The 17,295-nt window shown below is 42.5% G+C and overlaps 1 long non-coding RNA gene across 2 annotated transcripts in view; it reads left to right on the top strand.

Moving 5' to 3' along the window:
• The first annotated feature begins 392 nt into the window (after positions 1-392).
• The window catches only part of LOC116992857, a 43,833-nt gene continuing 26,930 nt past the window's right edge, over positions 393-17,295 (top strand). Inside the window, exon 1 of one of the 2 annotated variants that reach the window (XR_004417121.1) lies at positions 393-1,163. This is a non-coding gene — a long non-coding RNA (uncharacterized LOC116992857). Of the gene's footprint in view, positions 1,164-8,787; positions 9,122-17,295 lie in introns of those variants that run through there. The other variant, XR_004417120.1, reaches the window with a different exon arrangement.

Genomic DNA, 17,295 nt, shown 5'->3' with positions numbered 1-17,295 from the left:
GACTTATTTAGTGCAACACCTTTGGTTTCAGCAGAGGGAGGAAAGGGCATCACTTCTTTCTGATAGCATCACTTCTTTCTGATAACCAGCTCTCTTTGTTGTTTCAACTTGGAAACTTAAGAAATCAATTATACAATTGATTTCCAAAAGGTAAAATTGGGCTGGGAAGCTGTAGACAAGGATTCTTAGTGTGCAAATGCAGGAGTGGTAATGTATTACCTTTACAGCACTTTTAAACCAGCAGCTTCCCAGCTACTGAACTGGTGTTCTAGAGGCAGAAAAGTATTGTCTTCACCTCCAAAATAAAAGTAAATGAGCTATGCAAATAAACTGACTTTCTTCAGTCGCGCAGGGAATCCATAGCAGAATAGGAAAAAGAAGGTAGAACTCCCAAATCCTGCATACCACCACTGGCTACATAGAGAAATGCATAAATACAACTACTAGGAGAGCTATGTCAAGATATGTAGCCAAAAGCCTAATGCTAGGTGGTCTTTTGAAAGCTACTGCTTCTAGCTAGTGCTATGATACCATGAAGGTAAAGGGACCATGAAGCTGCTGTTCAAAAGCACTTCTACAGTCAGCAAAAGTTCTCCTTCATCAGCAGGTTTATTTATTTTAGTCAAGTTTTATAGCTTGAAAAGAGGATAGTGCCTAATGCCAAGTTGTGTTTTTTTTGCAGATTAAAAACCTGGAGCCTGCCATCTCTGAAATGGCCATAAACATCCACTAATAATGTTAAGGATCACAGATGGGCATCAGGAGGAGCCTAGGCTTTGAGAAGAAACCTGTCACTGGGGCATCATTTCTCCAGGAGCTGTCAGGAGCACTGTCTCTTTTGAATGGTTCCTGTTCACAAAAGTAACAAACATGTCATTATTTTGTATTCCCAGAGAGCCAAAAGGAGGCAGTCCACTCCAAGCTGCCTTCAAAAGCAAAGATTCTGCAATCAGAAGCTGCAGCTCTGTGAGAGCTGAAGGAAGACGTGAGGGAGGAAGCAGAGAGCTGTAAATGATGGATACCAGTCAGGTGTGGCTTTAAAACATGCCAGCAGGAATGCCTCTTGGCAATGCCTGCATAACAGAAGCTGCTGAGATTGGGCACGACTGACAATGTGAGGTTGTCACCTCTGTCTCATGGATATCCTGTGCTCAAAGATGAAGGTAAGAGGTGGAAGGGGAAAGGGTATATGACCAAAAATGAAGCTGAGGTACAGCTCCCCACATGGGTGTCCTTTCCATGAGGCCACAGTGCTGACCGGGTCTGTTGAGCCTTGAGTTTCATCCCTCTCTGGAATGAACAAGTAAAATTCACTCACCTTGGTCTGTGACATACTTTCTGTTTTTCTTGCTTCTCCTCAAAGTAAAAGCCTTCATGCAGAAAACAATGTTCTTTCTGCCTGTGTTTTCACTTTTCAGCTCCCTCTTTTCTTGCTCCAGCGTGTCACCAAGAATATCCTTTTCCAGGAAAAAACGCATCTACTCAGTGTTTAAAGCATCACATTTCTTCTAGTTAGAATTGAAATAATGCTAATTCTATTTTCTTGCCTAATTCTATTTCCTTTCCAGGCCATGCCAATTATGAAGACATTCCTGCTTAATACAGGTGTTCTTCTCCCTTTATCATCCAGATCCATTTAGCAATCGAGCGTCTGTGACATCATTCATCACCACTGACTGCATTACAGATGCAGCCAGCACCACGCAGCCTTCAAATTGGGTGGTGGTAGTGGCAGGCGCCTGCTAACAGAGCAGAAAGTGGAGGCTGGCTTGCAAACAACCTGGTGGCTGCTAATCTATGACACAGGGAAGGTAAATACTGTGGGGTGCCTGAAATGTAATACCCAGGCCAAGTTTGCCTAAGCAAGATCAAGGGTATGGTGGAAGGTGACCTTGGTTGTCCCAGTTCCTGAAAAGGCAGTTGTTAGCCATCCATCAACTTGCTGCCCACACAGGCCATCTCTCCTGTCAGGTTTGTGAGACTGGGAGGAAAGCCCCTGGAAATTCAAGTACCCAGGGGGATGGGGGAGCTTGCAGCACCGAACTCTGGAGGTGAATAACACGTGACTGCTTGTCTTTGGCAGCTGAGCTGGGAAGCAAGAAGGAAGGATGGGAGAGAGAGACCTCTATGAGGCTGAACGGCATTTCCATCTTCAGCTGTCAAATGTGAATGTAAATTGGAAATATCAAACACTATTCCCAGTAATGAATATGCTTTTCACTTGTGCATCACAGCCTACAAATGCCTGAACATTTCCATCCCCTCTTCCACTCTTGTTTTTTGGTTTACTTGGATTTCCTGTTTTTAAATTCCAAATACTGCATTATAGATGTGCCTAAGTAGTTGCAATGAAAGAAAATGATGCTGCCAAGTTAAAAGGGGAAAAAGAGAGTATCCTACACAGTGTACATCAGTTGTCACCATAATATTGGTTTATATTTGCAGGTCATCGTGTTCTGAGATGGCAGTGACCACTTCACACAAAACCTCCCCAAGTGCTTGTTTGTTTGGAGGGGTCTGGAAGCATGGTGGGTGCTGAACCAGTGTAATGAGCTGGTGTTTGCAGCAGCACCAGGTTACTCGCTAAAGTGTGTGCAAATGTGTGTGCACGCTGTGACTGTGACCTGAACGTGCTGGCTGCATGGCTGACTACCAGGATGCCTCAGACAGCTGCCTGTGAGGTGGCCTCAGGGTGACAATGGCAACAAAGGAGCACCAGCCCCTGTGTCTCTCTGAAGGAAATGGACTCAGCTGCTATCTCAACCCTCTCAGTTTCTCTCCTTGTCTCTTTTCCCCTGGCAGAGGTCAGCTAATTACAGCCTCAGTGGCTGTTTCAGTGGCTGAGTTCCCCCCACACTTTTGAGCACACCTTGGATAAGGTGAGCCCATGCAGCTGTCTCTCCACAGATGAGCTGGGCTTTGCTGCCCACCTTTGGGGAAGCAGCTTTCCCCCCCACCAGTGTGACTGCCCCTTGCCCTGCAGAGGAGAAGGTGGCAGCTCTGGGTGTAACTGCATGGGCCAGGTGCTGGAGGACAGGGACTATGAAAGCTGTGGGAGACAGGGCTGTCACACTCACAGGGGCTCCTGCCCTGATGGGAAATCTCCCTAGCCATCAGGGATTGCCTTACCCTTTTATTTTGGTCAGGGTAAAAAAGGAACAAAAGGACAAGAGGTCTCTATGAATACGAATGTCTGATGCCACCCTGTCTTTCAGCTGGCACATTTCTAGGAGTTTGTCTTTCTGTGCCTTAGGACAACTCCAGTGACAGAAAATGAGCTGAGCATCCTAGTGTATTCTTCTGTTCCTTCCCTGTGTCCTTCAAAAAAAAAATGTTGGTGGTTGAAACTTTTTTTTTAAGCTCCTTCTTTGGCCTCTGAGAATTTTGGTGAAACTTGGGTCATGTTTCTTCAGATTTGTCAGGAACTAGAGATGTATTTGTCTCTTTATTGTTAACCGAGTCTGCACCTTCAGCTTGTAACAATGTGGTCCAAACTACTGGGAATAATGTTGTGTCCTGCTGTTGATGAGAATGGCATGGCTGTGGCTGTGGAGTCACTGAGCAAAATTTGTGTTTTTTCTCAAAACAGAAGGGATCTCAGTAGTGAGCAAATTGAAATTTCCTGGGCTTGTCAGAGACACATGAATGTGGTAGTTTTCATAAGGCCAGACTTACTTATCATCAGTTTTTCACACATGGTGTGGACCTATGTTGAATTTTTTCAGTCTGGGTAGAAGAAGCAGAGGTGGGAATGAGACACCAGGTTGCCCCTGCTGTGGCACTGCTGTGAAAGGGTACAGGGGGCACTCCATGTTGGTGCCTGCTCCCAGTCACACATTTTGGCTTGAGGGATAGACATGTCTGCACAAAGATATGGATTTTTCTCTGCTGTTTGTAGTGGAGTAAAACTCAGCACCTACTAAAGTCAATGCTTTTGCATCAGTGTAAAAGTGAAAAAAATACCTCCCCCTGAAAAAAACAACAAAATACAAACTCAAACTCAAATCAAAAAACAACCTCTCCCAGCAAAAAAACACCACAAAATTGCAAGAAAAAGGAGGCAATGGGTCCGGATTTACTTTTTCTGAAAGATAAAATTATCTAATTTTTAATTTTTGAAAATTGTAATAGTCCTGTTCATGAGCGTTCAATGCCTTTTAGCAAAGCTTAGAATTAAAATATTTTTTTTTAATGACAGTTTTTAGTAAAACATCCTGCAGGGTATGCAGGAAGGGAATGGCTGAACACTTTTCTTTGCTGGTGACTATTTTGAGTCATGTGGTGGTTGGGTCCTTATTTGCTGCACCAGAAGATGCTTGTTTCTTAAAATTGTGCAGTGAGACAGACAACCAGTCAGAGTAAGGACATTAGTGCTGAGTCAGTTTTCCAATAGAGATGTGAAGGTATTAGCTGTATCTGTGGATATGAAAAAATACATTATCACCTAGTGCCTCTTAAAACTTGCCAATTTATTTATATTCTTCACGGGTTGGATGTCTATTGCCAGAATTTATGGCAAACATTTGAGATAAAGGTAGTTGTAGGTTTGACAACAAAAGTGATAAAGAAGCTGTGGAGGGCAATGAAAATTGATGGGGAGAGAGAGTGATGAACAGCAAAAGGGCCATTACGGTCAAGTGATGGGGTAGAAGGTGAGAAAGAAAGAGAAATGGGCTGTTTGCAGTAATTTGGATATCTTCAAACCACCTTGTTCAGCTGCCTGTGAACATCAGCTTACTTTATTTAGTGTTGCATTTGTTGGTAATGTCACTGCAGTGAAGTGAGATACCTGAATTGTCCATACTCATGCCTTTTTGTTTGTGAGCTGCAATTTGCGTATTTTTTCTCACTTCTTCCCAAGCCTAAGAGAAAAATATTCCCAATACAAACAAATGAGGGGTGTAATTTCTAGGACAAAGACCTAAAAATTGCTGTCTTTTAACAAAAGTACTCTTTCTTTAATGCACTTTCATATATTCAAAAAATGGTCTTGTTTTCATGGACAAAAGAGGGAAAGGGTGGTTTTGGAGGTATGTTGTTGGATGGATGTGGGTTTTCCCTGGCAGCCAAGCTCTCAAGGAGGACTTGCAAGTCTATTATTTTAACACTAGAAGGGTGCACGTGAATCGGTTTCTCATGCAGTTTATAAAAAAAAGCAGTAAACATTATGACCCCTTTACCTACATCATGCTTTTACTTACTTTACATCATGCCTCTGATGATAATGCAGTTACTTGTGGAGGCAGCTGGTCCTTGTCAGGCATAATGTAATCAAAATCCAACTGCTAATAAAAATGAAAGAAAAGGGTAAGAGAGGAAAATTTAGCAGCCTCTCATATCACTAGTGAAGTTTTGATGACTTAAAATGTCAAGAAGAGGGGATGCAGCATTTAGGGAGAGTTTTTTTAAAAGTTTTTTTCCATCTCTGAAGTTTCTGTGACCCTACTACTTCTGCTTAATGCTGGTAGCTGGAACAAAAGTATGAACTGTGTTCCCTTTTCTTTACCAGATTTAAGTGTGGAGAGAAAGGGAAAGTACAAGTTTCTGGAAAGCAAACCAGAGAAACCTCAGAACGGGGAAAACTTCTGACTGAAGAAATGCTGATAATTTTGGGAAATTCTGCTAGCTGAAATTCTGTTCTGCCCAAAGCTCTGGGTAATGCCACAGTGAAAGTCTCCCTTTAGCTCATTTCACATTTTATTTGTTTTGATTTAAAAATTGCCAGGGAGGTAGAAGGTGGACAGATGTGCTCTGTCAGACGTAGCAGGAGTGGGTATGAAACTTCTGTGAGTGCTCCTTGTCTGCTTCAGCATAAAGTCAGCCAGCAAATTGAAATCTTCTCCAACAAGGATTTAAATTAAATTGACTGCCTTTGCATTGGGTCAAAGCAAGAGCATTCATATAATCAATTAATGTGGCTCAGCTTTGCGGATGGCAATCTCCAGTTGAGACAATAATGAACAGATGGGGTTTGTAGCTTATTAAATTGCTACCTCCGTGGCATCTGTGCCATGGACTAAAAAGCAGGTAGGGTCATGTTTTGCATAAATGTATTGCATGACCTTGGGGGAGTCTTTCAATTGCTTTCTGCCTTGGTTTCCCTTCTCCCAGAAAGGCTTTAAAGCATGAACTCTTCAGTGCCTACTTAGGAAGATGATTCTCTCCCAGTGGCTAAGACCTACATTTGGAGTTGCTGACGGTAAAAAAATATTGGTTGAGCTATTTTAATAATGCTGATGTAGACCCCTAGTTTAGATGCAGCTACATGGGCAAAAATAAAGCATGGCTTTCTGCTGGATAAATACATTCTCTTCGTGAAGTGGTTGTGGTTTTTTCCCCTCTGGAAATGGGGGGGTGGCAATGCCTTAATGATGTGCCAGAAGTGGCTGTCAGCATGCTCTGCCTCAAGCTCGGAAATGACCAGAAGGAACCTGGATAGATGAGTGCCTTGTTAAACCTGAGGCATAGATATTGCCAAGAGGAAGGGTGTATTAGCTGAAGTTCAGCTCTGTGGCCCCTCAGCTTATAGATGGGCTGGCAGAATGAGCCCCTGACTTTGCCTCGTGCTGTGGGAAGATGTATCATGGGTCTCAGCAAGAAGGGTTTGCTCATATAATCACACTTGAAAGCCCTCTTCTAGCACAAAGCAGGCCTGAGCAGCTCTCTAACCCCGGCTGCAGTACGTTCCCAATCCCACTTGTCTCTTTTAGCTGCAATAATGTAATTGCTGCTATTAATAATAAACTGACAGGCTGTCTTTAAATAACCGTAAGGCTGACAGACTAGTGTCGGTTGGATGCTCCAAAGTTTGACTAACAGCAGGGAGAAATGGAGCAGCTCCATTCTCAACTCTTCATGCAGTTAAAGAAAGGCTGGCACTGGGAAGAGACAATGGAGGGCTGACACGTGGCACTGGGACGCCTCAGGGACTTTCTGCACAGCAGTTGCTGTGTGACTTGCCTGGTTTCTCTGGGAAAAGACATTTTCATGCTGACAAGTGAAATTTCTGAGCTTTGCTAGAAGTTCTCTTGTCTTTTAGCAGGTGTAAGTTTAGGCTCCTATGTAAATATGTATGCAGCCAGTGGCCAGCAGAACCAGAGTGGAAGAAGAAGCCAAATTCCAAGCTGCCTCTCCATTTACCCTCCTTGGGTGAGCTGGGCTGGTGCTCCAGTGATGAGGCTGACTGCCTGCAGAGACATGCAGCCAGGTCAAAGAGATGCTGTAATCCTGCAAGCTGTCTCTGGGGAGCTGGAGTTTAGCCCAGGCCTCTCAGCACCTGTTACCAGCATGGTTTGTTTGTGTTGGTTTTACCTGTTCTGTCCATAAAGGAAGCATTTTGAAAAGGGACTAAGGCAGAAGGATGGGACCATAGGATCAGAAGACAGTGTCAGGGCAGACACCAGCAGAGGCAGAGTGGAGGGGTGCGTGGGGAAGATCATGGCGCCTGTGTTTAGATACGCCACAGGTCTCTGACAAGCAAAACCCAACCACTCAGGACAGCTACTATGAGGGGAGGGTATCCAAATCTGACACGTTTCCAAGGCTGGGACCTAATGTCTGCTTCCAAAGCCTCAGTGGGGGATGGAGTACTTCTGCAAACTGGGTTTTGCGAGAGAGGATCTGGCAGCATCAGCATGCGGATGGGCTGCTCTGATATTCAGTGAGCTCCCTGTCAAATGAGAGGGGATGAACAAGATAATGAGCCAAGGAGAAAGAAGCCTGGCATGTGCAAAAGCCGTAAAAGAGCTTGGGTATTATCTGTGTATTTTAACCCCTGAATTATTTTTTGGATGATCTAGCATGCTTATATGAGGACAAAATGGGTTTCTGGCCAGCATGGACATTTAAAGTCATTTTTGAATCTCTTTCAAAGCTTCATTAATATCTGCAATTATGGGCAGCTACAGTGCACTTGACCCAGCGTGCTAGTGTCACCAGGCTAAGCTGAATGAATCAAAAAACTTTTTATCACAGTCTCTGACCCTGCTTTGGATATAGACACAGGGGGTGAGTAGTAAAATCTTTTACCCGCACCAGGTGACCAAGTCCGTGCATCTATGCAGTATGTGTTCCCCTTAAAACCATTTTTGTTTGCTTATAAATGTCTTTAATACTTAAATGAGGTTATGGAATTTCTGTTGTATTTAAACTATTACATAAAATGATAGTTTCCAGTGATGAGAACAATTAAGCATGCAGGATATAATGAAACTTGATAGAGATTCAGCTGCTGTCCCCCGATTAGTGTGCACAGCTGTGCATGTGTGTCAGCATTTGCAGGTTAAAGAAGCAATTAATCTGAGCAGGGTGAATGTGAAACTCTTATTTGAGTACACAGACAGATTGTGAACCTCAGTCCCTGACTATTTTGTTAAGGTCACAACTCAAATTGCAACCAGCTAAGTCTGTTCTTCTCACATCTCACAATTCTAATCAAACATGAGGGGTGATACTGGTGAATGGTGGCATAAATGCACATTGCCAGCAATTTATGCACGTAGTGTTAACTGACATGGTGATTCATATCTGCTATGATTAAGAGCTGAATGGCTTTGTAGGTCTTGATAAAATTTCTGTGGGGTTAGATTTCTAAAACAATAAAATGTCAAGGAGTAACATTTGATATTTTTGCTCCTGAACAGGCTTTGTGTGCTTGGGCGAGCTCACAAGGGCTCTCAAGCATTTGGCACAAACAGCACTAGTACCTACAGCAGTTGGTGTCCCTTGCACTTTGTCATGCTGTGAGATTTGCAGGGTGTGCTTGCAGGCTCTGTGCCTCCTGCTGGGCAAACAGGAGCTGCAAGTGCCTTTGAACATCCTTGTGCTCTGCGTGAGGTGAGAAGGAAGAGAGACAGGGAGTTGTCTGTTTAATTTCACTTTAAAAATCATACATTAAAGACGGTGCTATTGATAATCTGCTGAATGTACTGACACTCAGAAAGAATGGAGAAAGTAGGTTAATAAATCACCCAATATCCACTTTAGTCTGCATTTCAATTTTCATCTCTCAGAAACACAAATTGCAGCTGTTCTTTAAGTTGTCTGATCTATCCTCTCAAGAAGCCAATTTTGTTTTTAATTTCCTCTGATGAGACTCAGAAGATGCTGGATAAAATATGAGGTAAGTTCTTTTATTTATTTATTTTTGAGACAGCCTTCCGTGTGTAACACGTCATGGTTTCTTTCTTTGCTGCTAAAGAAAGTGCTCACCTGTTAAAGCATTCTTGATGGAAGAGTTGTCAATGAGAAGTGTAAAGCTCCAGACTCCTCTCTAGCAGGAGTAAAGAAAATATAATCAGTAAAATGGGTGATCGAAGCAGGTGCAAGGCTTGAAATTAGTCAAAACATTTTGAAAGGGAAAGAAATAGCAAAAAGACCTGAGCTGCAAAGGTTTCAGTGATGTATTTCTTTCTCCCAGCTAGGCTGCAGTTAGAGAAGTTCCAGGTCTAATTCCCAGTGCACTCCATAATAATAAAGGTATTTTATTAAAATATTAGCAGCTGGGAAGGAACTTTGCAAAATGCTGTAAGAAAAACTCTTCTGCATAAATAGGATTATATGGAAGTTTTCAATATGGTAATTTAGTTGGGGATTTTTAAAATTTTTTTCAGTTGCTATGGGACTTTAAAGCCAGGGATGTAAACAGAGAAATCAAATTTTTGGAACCAGCTGCTGTATTATACATCACCAGCCATTGCTCTCATACAAAACTGTCCTGTCTGCAGTAATGACAAGGAAGAACTGGAAAAGCAAAATTAAAATCTCTTTACATGATAAAAAGGGACATTAATTATGTATTAATTAATAGCATACTACAGAAACCAAGGAGGAATCAAAGGAATCTGATATCAGCCTATGTTATTCCCCATTTTTTTGTGCAGAACTTAGTGTATGGTGTAGAGCATTAACGTTATTATAGAGGTTAGTAACAGAACTGAATTCACAGAAAGCCTGCATTTGACTTTTTTTTAGTTTGTTAATTATCTGTACCAATAGTTCTATTAACATGTTTACTTGAAACTATCTGAGCAGGATTTGAGGATGCATTTCTGTTAATGAGTTGTCCTGGAACTATTTGTCTAGTCCTTTCTCTGCCCAGGCACCTTCCTGCTTTGGACTGGTGCCAGTTGAGACCTGCTGCTGTTTTCCTTCTCAGATGGGAGGTTTGACATTTCCTTTAAGAGCAAGTGTTGTCTAAAATGACCACTCAGGCTTCCTTCTGGACAAAACTCCCCAGACATTTTTGGACAAGTGTCCTTTTGCATTGAAAGAATGTTGAAAGAGCTAAGTCTGACAGTGTAGAAAGCCTGGGGGTTTTGTGTGGTCAAACAGTACTGCAGAGCCTAAATTCTGTCTGTGCCATGTGTCTTGTCCTCTCCAACCTATGGATGGTGGGAAAGTCAGTGCCAGAGCCCAGAAGCAACTGTTGCTCTATTTATGTGCTCTTTGCCAGTTCTTGCTACATTCCCCTTTTAATCTTCTTTTTATATACAGGACAGTGAGACCAAAATTTTCAAATTCATTTTCAGAGAAGATGAGAGTGACCAATCTTCTTGTGCCCAGATTGAAACATAAAATTTGCTGCTTTGACTAGCACAAATTATAGAGCAGAAGGTGAAAAGGAGGAGAAAAGGATAAAGGAGGTGAGGAAATGGAAACAAGCAAAGAGGACAGAGAAGAGTGTGAAGAGATAAAGGGGAATGAGGAAATAAAGTCAACTGTGCAGAGCAGATGAATGCCCTAGCAGGAGAATTAGTGAAGAAAATGAGTCTGTTGTGATTTTTTGTTACTACTACTGGGAAGGCTCCAGAAACCACCTAACTGGATGGATGCTGTAAAAGAAACTATTTCTTGAAGGGAAATACGCACTACTTGTTTTAGCATACTCTCATGGAGAGCTGCAGATAACCACTGGAAATAAGATAATGCTGTTCTAGCTGCTGGTGGTACCTAATCATCCTTTCTCATCAGCCTTGTATCTTTTTTAAACAGATTTGCCCTCTGAAGTGCCTGGAGTGGGGTAATTTAAATTTCCAGCCAAAGTGGTAATTAAATTTCCAGGTAATTAAATTTCCAGGCAAAGTGAAGGCTGCAAGGAAAAGGAGAAAAGTGAGATACTTACCTCCTTGCAATCAGTGGGATTGCCTGTTTTGCCAGAAGGAGCCAGGTGTGGCACATTTACCCTAAACCAGGCTTGCTAGGCTGGCAACTTGACTCCAGGACTACCCACAGCAGTTGTGACCTGTGCCTACTTTGCCATGAAGTCGTCAGTGTTACGTGTGACAGAAATTCACACAAAGCTCTTGAGTAAGCCTGGTTAGCTCAGGTAATCTGATTTCATGGTCAGGTTTTCCAACCAATCTTCCAGAGCTTAGGGTTTGATTCTGAGATTGTTTCACTGTAATAGGGAGCGACCTGGGAGGAAGTTGTGGGGAGGTAAAGCTTCAGCTGCAGAATTGATGATGTTTGACCCTGTAACTCTGTGCTCAATTGAGTCATATTCTGTTGATAGCAAAAAGGATAAATATATGTAAATGCAGCCATGGCAGTTTCAAGGCCCCAGTGCCCATGTGCCCAGCATGGGGTCAGGCATTTTAAGTTGCATTTAATCAGACAAGAATATGGATCCAGGGTGTGACTTTTCACACATTGACAACTGTTCACTGGCAGCAAAAGCCAGAAGGGATAAAGAGGCAGAACATGTCAGCAAGGTGTCTGGTTAACCATAATGGAGCATGGGGGGTTTCATGTGGGTGGGAAAAAATGAACCTCAGTGCCCCAAAAGTTGGAACAACTGCTGGAGAAAGTTTTGTAACAAGTACCGCAGGAGGCAGGGCATTGTGTCTTGCCATTTCTTTCCTCGCTTCCCTACTGGGAGTGCCAATTAGATCCAGCTCTGATGGTGGCTTTTTGACACTTTTGCTCATGGGGAAATGGACTCACACTAGTATTTCATTGCATTTAGGCTTTTAAAGAACATCAGAGAGAAATGACTTTGAGCTGCTCTGTCTGAACTGGATGTTAGCCAAGACTCCACACAGAAATGGAGAGAAGGTCTTGGTTTGACATGACTATTCCCTAGTGTGTCACAGGCTTTCTGCAAATGTACTGGGTACCCTCAGTTATCTGTATCCAGTAGGAGTGTGTGCACCTCAGATTATTTTAGATGTTGTTTCTGCACTATTAGCATTCACAGGCAAAACCTATTAGAGGGGAAAAGGAAAATCAGAGGGGGAAGGGATTTGAGATTTTATGTGAAAAGAGTGTTGCATCCAAATCCCCCTGAAAATTAATTCAGTTCATCTGAATGCCCTTTGAAGTTTGTGAATTTGACTTCTGGTCCTCACCAAAATAATGCTGCAAATGAGACTTTAGGTCAATTGTCTTTTCCAGACATCAGCTGAGACTTTACTTCACTATCATTAACCAATTTGTATTTTCTATGTCTGTGTATTTGTGTTTTACATTTTCTGTGCTTTCTGAATGTTGTAATTGCTGAGATATACAATAGATAACCTCAGGATGGGATGCTCTTCATAGAAGTATAGAATGGTTTGGGAAAGGGATCTTAAAGATCACCTGGCTCCTTCCCCCTGCCCTGGGCAGGGACACCTTTCTCTAGACCAAATAGCTTGAAGTCCCATCCAACCTGCCCTTGAACTCGAGGGTGTTTGTCTTAAAGACATCCCGCCAGAGTTTTCTGGTTATGTAGCTATTTTTCTTGCATAATTTAAATCTGTTTCTTGTTTGAGCTCCTGCAGACATGGGGAACCACTGTTCCCTTTCTTTTTCACCTTCGTGAACTCAAGGCTGCTGTTACTTCTCCTTCCTCTACTGTGTTTTCTTTCTCAGGGGAAACAGCTGGTGACCTGCAGTGGAGGGTGTTTTTGAGGCCACCTGTGGTGCTCCTATGTTGTGCCCAGTTGGTCTCTATTTGCCTTCAAACCAATGCTTTCCAGCAGTACAGACTGCTTTTCAGCAGTGTAACAGAAGCTGAAGAAGGAAAACATCGTGTGACTGTGCTTATGTACCTTTCTATAATGTTCACCTTTCTTGTGCCAGCCAGGCATCATGGGCTTGTGCTGTCCTTGTGTACTCCATGTCCTCGTGCTGTCCCCATGTACCCTGTGCCAAAATGCCACCCAGCAGCCCCTCCCCAGCTGATGTGCTCCTGCCTGCATCTCATACTTAGTGTGTTTGGTGCAACTGTATCCTTCACCCTTTTGGAGCATTTCTCCCATTTGCCAGGACAAATCTGGTCTTTCCTCTGCCACACTGCTGCCCTGCTTGGGGGATGTGGTGTATGGTGGCCGTGCACCAAGGCCAGTTCTGCTTTAGGACAGCAGGGAGACAGGGCTGAATTTTTTCAGCTGATATACATGTGTGTATGTATACACTGGGCTGGTCTCAGAAATCCTGCATTTATATGCAGACTCACTTCTGCCAAACTAAGAGTCTCTTCTATTTACAGTTTTAGGATATATGTGTGTGAATTTCCCTCATTGCTTGGCTTTCCCCTATTGACTGAGGAAAGTATATTAGTGATTTATTTATTTATTTTTAAATTCTAGTCTTTTTTGAGCTTTCCTTTTCAAAAATTTCCAGCAGATACAATGGATCAGGCATAACAAGTGATGCCAAGAGCAGGAGAGAGAAGAGTTGATGGTATGTGTGTGAAGAGAAAGGACTTAGATGCAGCTGTCTGTGTGCTATTACCAGGGGTTTGGGGACACAATAAATAATACTGCTATTTGCTTGGCTTATAAACACACACAGCTTAAATTTAAATTTCTCACCCTGTTACATAATTTTTTAAGTTGTGCAGCTGTAGCAAACGAGCTAAAATGTTGCCCATAGCGAAAGGCATGCAGCTCCAGCCTTGGCTGAAGGAGGGAGAGCTGTCCTTGGCAGTGGTTGTTTACACCAGTGCCTCCACGCACAGTGTGTGCTGATATGGACCAAATAAAAAAGATAAAAATCTGTTCATGGTTTTATATGGTATCCTCCTGACTAGCTTTTGAGTCCTCCAGCAGCCATGGAACCTGAGCAGCCAATGGAACATATCTATGTCAGCTGTAAGTATGAACAGAAATGGGGGGCAAGCAGGAGCAGATGTTCAGCCCCCACTGCTTTCTGTCATCCTCTAGTGGGAAAGACACAGGCTTTGCCCATGGGTTTGCCATGGCTATGGAGACGTTACACTCCACACCTGTCAAATAAATCTGTGTCCTCTCTGGAACTGCTCGTTTGGAGGTGTCTGCATGTTCTTGATGAGCAGGACTCCATGCCCAGTTATGTGCCATCCAAATCTTCCCACACTATGGTTCTGGATCTGGGTTGGATTTCAGGTCTGGTCTGAGAAATAACATGAAATTGCTAAGGATGATTCATCCGTAGGGAAATTCTTCAGGCTTCTTGATGTCTTTAGAGCAGCCAAGTCTGAAAATTAGACATGAACTTTCCTAAAGCTTATTTCGGCTCTCATGAGAGCTGCAATAGAATGACAAGCAGCATGCTGCTTTCTTTATTGTTTCAGTTCAAGGACTGTCTACAAAGAGTCACAGTCTTGTGCTTAGCATTACACAAAATTATTCATTTCCTAGCTATACAGAAAAGTGATTGAATTGCAGATGATTAACATATGTTATGTTTTCTCTTCTATTGCCTTCCTGTCTTTGTGGTGCACCTTCGTAAATGGCATCAGAGCGCTTTGCTTCCAAGGAGCTGTCTCCCTCAGAAACCTATTATCAAGGCTATTTCAGAAAATTTCCTCTTCCTTGGTACATCTGGTAGACTGGCTTCAGAGTCCAAACACATAATTGCTGCATCAACCTGACCCATGCCAGTCAATGTCTTCCAGCTCCTATCTGTGTTCAAAGATGGTTTTTTTAAGGGACTCCTCTCCAGGGTAAATGCAGGCATTTTTACTCTGGGCAGTTTTTCTAGGACAAAGAACCCTTAACAGCTTTCCTTCAGAGCTGCTTTAGCTCTTTGTATACAAATCTGGCTGCCACATTTGATTATGATCAGCAGTATGGAGATTTTATCAACCTGTGTCTGGCACACAGGTGCTACTGATTAGCACACACCTGAGATTAGGCTGGGTACACCAAAGTGGCATTTAAACTACCAAATTCTTCTCTGTCTTGGTTCTGGCTTGTTTTAGAGACAAGTACGCTGGTGTTTTGTGTTCAGAGTTTTGCCCTGAGACTGAGGCAAAGACTAATTCAAGGCCTTCAGCCCTGCTGAATTTTAGGAATTTTCTGTTGTTTTGCAATGTTAATTGCCTAATCATTGGAACAGCAAATGTCATCTCATGTAAAAGAGTTGATGATAGGAACAGTGTGATCATTTTTGTCTGATTTATTGCATCACACAGGCCAGAGGAATTTTTATATGAGCTGGGACAAGACTTCAAAGGAGACAAAAAATCTGATCTTGATTTAATCATCAGATACAGAGAATCAGCCAGAATACTTGGTAAATTTTCCAGCAGCTAATTGCTACCATTGTTAAAAACTAATTGCACTGCACTTTATTTCTCTTCTGTCCCCTTTCAAATTGGGTCATTTCGCCTTGTTACACTCTTGTTTGATGAATTGACAGTTACTTAAATAATGTTGTGCTCCATGTCTTGGTCCCCAAAAATTGTGATGAAGCTTCTCCCTTAACTTTCCTCTTGGTAAACTAACCAGTAGATTCCTGAAGTCTCTAAGGACATTATTTTGGGTTTCTCTAATTATTACATCTCTTTTTCTCAGCTATTCATAGATATTAATCCAGTTCTGGGTTCTTCAGCAAAAGAGAGAGGTGGAGCTACTGGCAAGTGCAGACAAGAGCTGCAAAAATAAGTAAGCTGCTGGAGCACCTTCCCTGTGAGGAAAGGCTGAGATAGCTGGGACTGTTCAGCTCAGAGAAGAGAAGGTTCAAGGGGGAACTTAATAATCTGTACAAATACTTGAAGGCAGGGTGCAAAAAGGACAAGCCAGGCTCTTTTCCATGGTGCTCACTGACAGAAGAGTCGATGGGCACAACCAGAAATGCAGCAGGTTCCCCTCTGAATGTCAGAAAACACATTTTTCCTGTGAGGATGACCAAGCCTTGGCACAGGTTGCTGAGAGGGGTGGTGGAATCTTCTTCCTTCGGGATATTCAGAACCTACCTGAACATGGAGTGGGGCAGGGGGCAGACTAGATGAGCTCCAGAGGTCTCTTTGATAATTAACCCTCTATTCTTCAGTAATTCAGAGTCTTTCTTACATGGCAGACAGCAAGATTTAGCACAGCATTCTGGAGAAGGTGGATCAGAATAAATACCACTTATAGCAGATATAGGAAATGAAGGCAAAGAGAGGTGAGTTGAGCCACAGAGGAAGGCAGTGTCAGAGGGTGTGACCTGCTTCACTAATCCTTGCTCTGGCCACCTTGCAAATGCACAGGTCTTGTTTTTTCTAAAAAAATAAGACCCACCAGTTTCAAGGATTTAGCTAGAGAATTTCCAAGTGTTTTATCTATTTATTTCCAAGTAGATGGAAATCTTAAGCAAAGAAAGATGACATGACTTACATTATGTCATCTAGCAGCTCAACCACACACCTGGCTACACACCTTGGCTTTTTAGAAAAGCAGAAGCAAAGATCCATCAATCCTCTCCTGCTGTCATGGAGGAGCAGGCTTACTGCATAGCAAACTCCATTTGCAGAAATGCTTTTGAGCTGGATTAAAAATGAGTTGGATGTGGAAAACGTCCTCCCAACTCAAAGAACAGTGGTGGAAAATAAGAAAAAAAGAGCCTTAAAGGGATTCAGGGTTTACATTTAACTGAGATCCTTTTCTGTACCTGTCAATTTATGGTGCTGCAGGCTACTTTTTAGCTAGGTCAGTGGTTTGTGGGTATCCAGTCAGATGAGTGGCAAAATTTTGCTCTGAATGCAATGCTTCAACAAAGCTCCATAGATTTATTGTGATATAAACCTCTTGGAAATTGTGCTTTCTTGGCAGACCTAACAGAGGTTATGAACAGTAGTTCTGAAATCAGCATTTAAATAACATTTCAAAACCACTAGAAACCTCATTATCCTGAATATATCGTTTTAGTGGTCATACAAGTAGTGAAAACACAGTGAAACAAATGTGCAGCTTGTAACCAGGGAAAAAACAACAGTACTGCCTAAATACTTTGTTGATAAACATTCAATTAGTCACTAGGTACCCTTATAGATCAGTACATTCCCTGAAACTTGGTAAGGTAAGAATAATCCAGAGGTAAATATCCATCCTGTTATGGGAATTTCTT

The sequence above is a fragment of the Catharus ustulatus genome, chromosome 2 (genome assembly GCF_009819885.2).
Source record: "Catharus ustulatus isolate bCatUst1 chromosome 2, bCatUst1.pri.v2, whole genome shotgun sequence".
NCBI classification, from domain to species: domain Eukaryota; kingdom Metazoa; phylum Chordata; class Aves; order Passeriformes; family Turdidae; genus Catharus; species Catharus ustulatus.
Note: the sequence above shows the minus strand (reverse complement) of the source record. Positions and strands in the feature narration are given on the sequence as shown.